This window comes from Cibotium barometz, chromosome 2 (genome assembly GCF_041138505.1).
Source record: "Cibotium barometz isolate CiBa-2024 chromosome 2, ASM4113850v1, whole genome shotgun sequence".
In the NCBI taxonomy this organism is placed as follows: domain Eukaryota; kingdom Viridiplantae; phylum Streptophyta; class Polypodiopsida; order Cyatheales; family Cibotiaceae; genus Cibotium; species Cibotium barometz.
This window is the reverse complement of record NC_141047.1, coordinates 26010863-26019017: the sequence shown is the minus strand read 5'-3', so window position 1 is coordinate 26019017 and position 8155 is coordinate 26010863. Positions and strand designations below refer to the sequence as shown.

Here is an 8155-nt window from a genome sequence, read left to right as displayed (position 1 = left end):
ATACCTATTGGGTACACACCCACACACATAAGGCTGCATCCACACATGCATGGCATACACGCACACACGGTGCATGCAAATACTCATTAAGCACACACATGCACACTGTGCCCACACACACATAAGGTTGCACCCATATATGCATGGCATACATGCACACATGCATATGGTCATACACTTCCACATGTGCTAGATGCACACATGCTCGCATGCATGCATGTTTTCCCCCCTACTACTAACGATTACGCTCGGTCCAACACACACTCTGTCTCCCATGCTTTTTTCTATCGCCTTGTTGGTACCCCTCACCATCAGAGTTGCCGCTCTCTCTGTCTCTCTCTCTCTCTCTCTCTCTCTCTCTCTCTCTCTCGCTTGCTGTCGTGTTCCCGAGCCGTAGCTCTCTATCATCGCGCTCTTGTTGTTGTGCCCTCCACGACTCCTTCCTATCTTTCTTGCTTTCCTCTTGGGGGCTATGCCTTGCCCACGACCTCTTCTTCCTCTTTGTCTCGGTTTCCCCCTGCCAGGCATGCGAACCCTTTCCCTGTTTAAAAAATCTTGGGACCCTATATTGAGTCCTCTTCCCATGCAACCCCAACCTTTCCCGCGCTATATTGGATAGCTTTTGGGGAGAAAGCTATCCGAGTTGGTCTCTCTCCCGCGCACGCATAAGCAATATAACACACACACACGCGCGCGCGCGCAAATTTATTTTTGCATTTGCATTTGGAGTCTAGAGGAGTTAAATAAGGGCTTTCTCTGTCCGGGCGGCCGTTGTGAACAGGCCCTAAAACGCAAGCTAAGGGGCTATATAGAAGCCCAAGCGCTGCACAGAAGAGAACTTACTGAGTTTTACTGTATTGAGTTTTGTCTCAGCAGGACGAAGATGGGAGGAGGCAACGATGACAAGGGTTCGGGCACGAACGCGCAGGGCAACCACTACTGCGCCCGCGACCATGGGCCTTCCGCGCCCAACCAGAACGCCTACCACTACTCCAACCAGAACGGCTCCTACTACTACTCCAACCCCAACGGCTCCACCTACTACAACAGCGGCAAGGGCTACGCCGCTTACAACCGACCTTCTTCATCATCCGCCCCCACCAAGAAGTGATTGCAGCTGCCTAAGGTGAGCCCTCCCTCCTCCCCTGTTTTTGTGTCCTTGCAGGACATGGCCTTCCTTTTTGCTGCATTGCCTGTTGCGTTCATGTCTACCTACTTTTTGACATGCTCGGTTCTCTCTCCTCTCGCGTTCACGAATTCCCACCCTTTGTATGAGGATATGGGTAGTCATGGGGCTTACCCCGTTTTTGGCCCCCCAACATCTATGTCGGTTGGTTCTAATGAGAAATGTTTCATGATTGTTGGATGGCTGTCATTTGCCCAACAAGTTGGGTAGGTTCTAACCGGTTGAGAAAGTGGATGGCTGCAGGTGAGAAGATGATGATTAGTGGGAGTCTTCTGAAGTTTTTGATACAGCTTGCTGATAGATCAGAAATGTAGCTTGGTCTTGGTTATAGGGATTGCTTCTTATGTGACAAAGTATGTATGGGTACATTGTAGTTGGCACTGACATTATCTCCTCAATGCAATGCTATGTCTTTGGTAATGCGACATGGTTCAGTGGTCACAATAGGTTTTGCAGTGCCCTATTTGTCTGATGCATTCTTATTGTAGTTCATCTTTCTTCAAGTGCCATGCGTTACTTGTCCTTTGCTTATGCGGACAGGCTGTGTGGGTTGCTAGCAAGACAACTGTGTGTGTGTGTGTGTGTGGTATGTGTGTGGCTTACTGGTCTCTTTTATCATCTTATATCCGGAATACTGGTGCAATCAGGATATTGTCCCTACGCGCATGATTTATTTTTGCAAATTGAGGTGGTAATGTTATGGGATATGCGAGGTCTCCAGCCACAAAAGCATGCATGGCATAAGCATTCAATCTCGGGTGCATAAACATTAAGTCTTCATCAGTAGATGGGAGAAAAGGCAGACAGGTGATACAAGTGAAAGTTTTATTAATGTTATGTGAAATGCCATGATAGCTGGTCACTGCCGAAATTTTTAACAGGCCGTGCATTTCTTATTAAAAATGAAGGGGAAAGGGAAAGGTGAAGCATTTGAACACCTTCAAGACGGATGTGGGGGCCTTTGAATGATGGGTGCCTTTACATGATGCAGATGGGTGCCTTTACATGATGCAGATGGGTGCCTTTACTTGCTGCTGATGCTTTACTGGAGTGGTACAAGCCAAGCACTGATGACAGCTTGTGAGAAGCTTTGCTTGAGGACTTCTGAATGTTGTGAAGGGTCCTCAGGAATAGGGGTCGATGAAGGTGGATGTTACCTCCTCTCATAAAATGCAAGTGCCTTTCTCCTATTGTATCTTGGATAGTTTGCTTGGAAGTGCATTGCTAGAAGTGTATGTCAAATGTGGTGCATTACAAGGTAAGTAATACTTGGATACATTTCTTGAGTCTCTGTTGCTAGATGTTTATGGCAAATGTGGTGCACTACAAAGGCACAAGTGAGCAAGGCATAGAGACGGACAAAGTACATGATGCTGAGATCCCAAGAATGGGGTTTCTAGGAAGAGCCATGCAATTGTATTATGCCAAAATGCCAAATGTGATGCACTTGGAAAGGAAAAAGTGTGACCTCATTGTGCATTGGAGGATGAAGACTTTCCTCCTAGTCCAATGGAATTGGTGCTGTATTCGAATGAAGTGCAATTGCTAAGACTTAGGAAGTGTTTGATGACATTCTCATTCAAAATGTTGTTTCTTGCAATGCGCGAGTCACGTGATTTGACCAGTAGCATGTGCATGCACTCTTAGTGTTTGGAAATGAAGCAAATATAGACACAAAAATACTCAACTTGGTAAGCCATTTTCAAATGGGGGTGGGACAAAATTACCTATTCTCACATATTACCTTGTTTTTAAATCTTGAATGTCACCAAATTTCTCTTCTCAAATTTGATTTTGAACTTAGTAATCTGTCAATTTTACTAGAACGTATTTTGAGTATCAGCTTAATGATAGTTATTGTAATCGATTTATCAAACAAAGGGGAGAATCAAAATTTGCTTTACAGAATTTTGTCGACAACAAGTGCATGCACTTGAATGTTTTGAAATGAAGCAGCACAAGGGTCTGTCCATCCTTAGCTCTCATTCAAAAAGCTGGTGGTAGCATATAAGCAGCCAAAAAGGACATAGAAATACATGTTGAGGTAATGAGACAAGGGATGTTAAGAACGGTGTTGTGCTTGGCGATAGGTTTGCCAAATTACATGTGTTAAACTTACAATTACTTGTTTTTGCATTTCTAAAACATGTAGCAGCAGAGGATCACCTAAACATGGTAGAGACACATGTTTGCACACTAGCTACTAGTGTGACTTCTATTTCCTGTGCTTACTTCAAGCCATTCCCATCAAGTACATGTTGAGAGCTCATGGGTGCATGAGCATTGGTGGTGGTGTCGGCTCATTGAACAATGAGCGAGAGGGTTTTCATAATGGTAGTCCATTATCAGAACATGGGCCGGAAGATGGTCAGTCAATACCCTAATTAATAGTGAACAAAGTGGAGAGAGTTTTCATTATGGTCCATGTAATGCATGCTTACTACAAAACCTTGCAAATGCATGTCTTCATGGAGAGGTAAATCTCGTTGATTTGGATGCAGATGTAGAGGATGGCCAAGACCCAGATGAGTAAGTATTGAAGGAGTCTGAGGCAAGGTTGCTATAATTTTTCACATCAACATCATGCAGGGTATGTTGGCATCCTAAACCTCTTTATATACCAAGGCCGCATCCAAGGGCTTGATTCTTAACAACTCTACCTACATAAGTGCCTCTGCTCTTAAACTGTGTAACATTTTCCTTGTTAACCTCCTTGAGTAGTGTGTGGTAAAATTTCCCACACTCTACCTCCTTCAATAGTTTGTGGTATGGATATATCATAGCCTCTTGGGAGGAACCATAGCATTTATAACATGTTTGAAGCAAGTAAAAGGATTTGACATAAAGAATACATGGAATCTCTAGAAAACAACGTTTGCTTGATTATTGAGAGAGAGAGAGAGGGAGAGAGGGAGAGAGAGAGAGATGGAGACGGAGGAAACTGGTGCTTATATTCAACCGAGCAAGAATGATAACAAGCTACAGACATGTGGAGGCACATATAACAAGAATGTGGTATTCATGATAACAAGCTACTAACAGGTGGGAGGCACATATAACAAGAATGTGGTATTCATGATAACAAACTACTGACAGGCGGGAGGCACCCGTAAAACTAGTGAGTAAAATGAGTAATGTGTATGTGTGTGTGTGTGTGTGTGTGTGAGAGAGAGAGAGAGAGAGAGAGAGAGAGAGAGAGAGAGAGAGAGGAAACGAACATGCTTGAATTATTACATAAATTTCTTGATACAAATGCATTTGGTATAGCAATATTTTTGGATCCAAGTGAATTAATCAATCACCAATTGGTGCTTAATCGATGGGCAAGCATCTAATCTAGTTCTCCTCCTGCTGCATTCCCCTCTACGACTCATTACATTCCCTTGGACAGGCACCTAATCTGGTCCTCCTCTCCCCCCTTTCCTCTCCTCTCTCTTCTCTTTTCCTCTCACACTTGACCAATCTAGATTTGAGAAATCCTCTAGCATTGTTTGGTTAACTAAAGTTGCAAATTCGATGCCCGTGCACTTGCACATCTACCTGCCAAGAACGTGAGGTGTTCCCCAGCTATGATGGTTGTGACAACACAAAATGCACTTGCCATGCCCACGGGATACAGATCACCATGAGATGGAGATCACGAAACACACGAGGACTAATGGGTAGTGGACCCCATACGCCACTCGTTATAGGGTATACAACTCCAGGGCTACGAATGCACATAAACTTTCTGACCCCACTCCTTATAGGGTGTGCAACTCTAGGGCTATGAATGCACATATACTTGAAGATTCGGTGCTTGTGCACTTGCACATCTACCTGCCCAAGAACCTGAGGTCTCCCCCCAACTATGTGGTTGTGACACCAAAAACTGCACTTGCCACACCCATGGGATATAGATCGCCATGAGATGGAGATCACCAAACACACTAGGACTAATGGGTAGTGGACCCCATATGCCACTCCTTATAGGGTATGCAACTCCATGGCTACGAATGCACATACTCTTGTTGACCCCACTTGGACTTGCATCGAGACCCCTTGCTTCTTAGCCAAGTCACTGGTGCTTCATGCCTCATAGGTCGCACACCCGAAGGCAGGCTTGTCATTTGAAATGACTCAAATGGAAAGGGTGTTAGGAAGAGAGACTATAGCACACCTACCCATGCTTGCAACCACACCAAGTCTAGCTACTTTAGTAGTAGAGACCCTTAAAGGCTCAACCAAACAAAGCAATGCAAAATGCTAAGCTTGTGAGATTATACATAGCACAAGTGACCTCGTGCACCACATTGAGTGCTTTGTGCAAGTTTGTGCATTGAAAGAGACAAGCGATGTCATTAGAATCAATGATCTTAGCCTAACCCTTGAAGGAAAGGCGGGTCAGTGGTTTAGACAAGTATCCATACTAGAAAAAGCTAGCTTCACTTGGCTCAAAGCGGCATTTGTCAAGGCACACACTAAGATTGGCCCTAAGTGGAGCCCTTAGATGCATCTCTAAAAAGCAAATCAAGAAGAAGGAGAATCTACTCGTGAGTATATCATGAGACTAATGCACCTAAACTCTCGTTTGCAAGCCAGTACATAAGTTTAGCAATGCTAATATTTTGAATAGGTTGCTCGTTGGCCTTAGAAACCCTAAAGTGAACAAAGGACTAATGTTGCACCAAGACAAGATGTGGGAGTCTGGAAATGGAAAAGTTTCTTTTCTTTGAAGATAACCTAGAGGTTGCTCAACCCCTTCTAGATCCCACCATTCTGAATAGCTCAGTCCCATGCACCTCCACAGCTGGCAACCAAACCATCATGAAAACCCTAGCACCCAAACTGCTCACATGGAATGACCTAAACACACATGATTTAGTTGAACTTGTAGCTCCGAAGACCTATGAGCATATGAGCAACTCACACACACCACACAAATTCAAGAAAGGCGATGGGAGGGAGGGAGGGATCTTGCAATGTTTTTAATAACATTCATCAATAAACAATTTGCTTTTGATCAGCCCCACAACCCCACCTTTATTCACATTCCTTCTAGCCTTCTCCTTAGCTTTCCTTACACTCATTTTCCCTTTCACCTTTCTCCAACTTCCCTCTCCTGCAAAATCCCCATCATTCCCCACAATCCCTTTTCATTTATCCTGTACGTGGAATGTTAAGGGGATCAAGGGAAAAAAAGAAGAGCGTTTCTTTTTAGGGTTTAGTCAAGGAATGGGGTTTGTCTATATTGGCTATTCAGGAACATAATTTTTGTGGGCCTAAAATTTTGAGAAAGGATAGGTTTAAGGATTGGGTTGTAATGTATGGGGGTGTGAATGGAGGGTTTAGTGGAGTCATGACCATTGTTAAAAGCTATTTAAATCCTAAGATCATAGCTAATCATCCTAATGGGAGAATTTTGGTTGTGGAAATGGTTTTGGAAGGGGAGAGGATTTGTATAATTAATACCTATGGGGCTCATAATCATAAGGTGAGGAGTGGGACGTGGGAATGGGGCTCATAATCATAAGGTGAGGAGTGGGATGTGGGAATGGGGCGCTCATAATCATAAGGTGAGGAGTGGGATGTGGGAATGGATAGCTAATTTAAATTTTCAGGGTCACTATATATTTATGGGGGACTTCAATACGGTTGAGAAACAGAGGGATAGATGTGGGGGGAGCACTGTATTGATGGAACAAGAGAAGATGAAGTGGGAAGGGCTGAGAGGGAGATTAGGCCTAAGGATGGATGGGAGATGGGTGATTGGGGCTCAGATCTTGGGCACACCTATTTTAGATTGCAATACTTTGGGTCATCATCCAGATTAGATAGGGTTTTCTTTAGCCAACAAGCTGTGTGGGTTCCTCATACTCTCAGAATGTTTGTGGATTCTAGTACTGCATTGTCTTATCACATGCCCCTCAAATGGGGATGGCATATAATGGGTTTGGAAGAAGCTGAGCCAAATAAGTTTCCTACTAGGAAACTAAGGGTAAACAACTTGCTTCTAAAGGATGACCTATTTGTCAGTCATACTTGTTAGTCAGACTGAAGAGGCAATAGAGATACTTAAAAGGAGAGGTAACATGCAAGGATCTTGGAGGACTTTTCCCAATGAAATGCAAGGTATAATTAGGGGGGTTGGGAAACTGAGAGCTAAGGAAAGAAGATAGGAAAGAAAGAGATGGGGTGATCTATTAGAATCTTTGCAGAAAAAGAGGCGGGTTGGGAAACTAACTGTTGAAGAGAGAACTTGGTATTTCAAGTGTCAAGCTGGGTTAAAGAGTGAAGATGAGAAATGCAGCATGACGGAGGAAATTAGATATAAATGAAAAATTTTCAACAACAAAAGGAAGCCAGATGGGTACTTGTTTAAGCTGCTTAGGAGGTTGAAGGGTAAGGAGGTGATAGGTAGGGTCGCGGATGAAAACGGATAGGAAATGAAAGGGACGAGGTTAATAGCCAAGAAAGGGACGGGGTTAATAGCCAAGAAATGGTGGGTGGAGCATCTGGGGTCAACCCTTAGCCTTAAGGAAGACTACTCAATTAGAAGGTTCCAAGCTGAGACCAAACTACTAGAGCAAGTTAACAGGAGATTGGACCCTACTAGGGCTAAATGGCTGGAAAGAGATATCGAGCTAGAGGAATGCTGAGATGCCCTTCTAAAGTTGGGGAGAGAGAAATCTCTTGGATGGGATGGACTATCTGTGGAGTTCTTCATTGCTTTTTGGCCTTCTTTAAAGAAATTTGTATGGAGAATGTGTAGAAATGCCTTTAAAACAAGTAATTTGGATAAGGACTTAAAGGAAGGGTTGGTGAACCTTATTTCTAAATAGAATGAATTTAATCATTGGAGGCCTATTACATTGTTGACTATTATATACAAAATCTTGGCTAAAATCATTGCTATTAAAATTACCCCTATCCTTTAGGAGATCATATTTGAGAAACAGCATGGATTTATAAAAGGAAGGTCTATATATC

The 8155-nt window shown here is 43.5% G+C and overlaps 1 long non-coding RNA gene across 2 annotated transcripts; it reads left to right on the top strand.

The window, feature by feature from the left end:
- Positions 1-819: 819 nt before the first annotated feature.
- On the top strand, positions 820-2784 carry LOC147640867 (uncharacterized). 2 transcript variants are annotated; one of them, XR_015268534.1, is made up of 3 exons: positions 820-1126; positions 1430-1993; positions 2178-2784. It is a non-coding gene; the product is annotated as an uncharacterized LOC147640867 (long non-coding RNA). The 2 variants fall into 2 exon arrangements; XR_015268529.1 differs by lacking the exon at positions 2178-2784 and having other exon boundaries at positions 823-1126; positions 1430-1606.
- The last annotated feature ends 5371 nt before the right edge of the window (positions 2785-8155 follow it).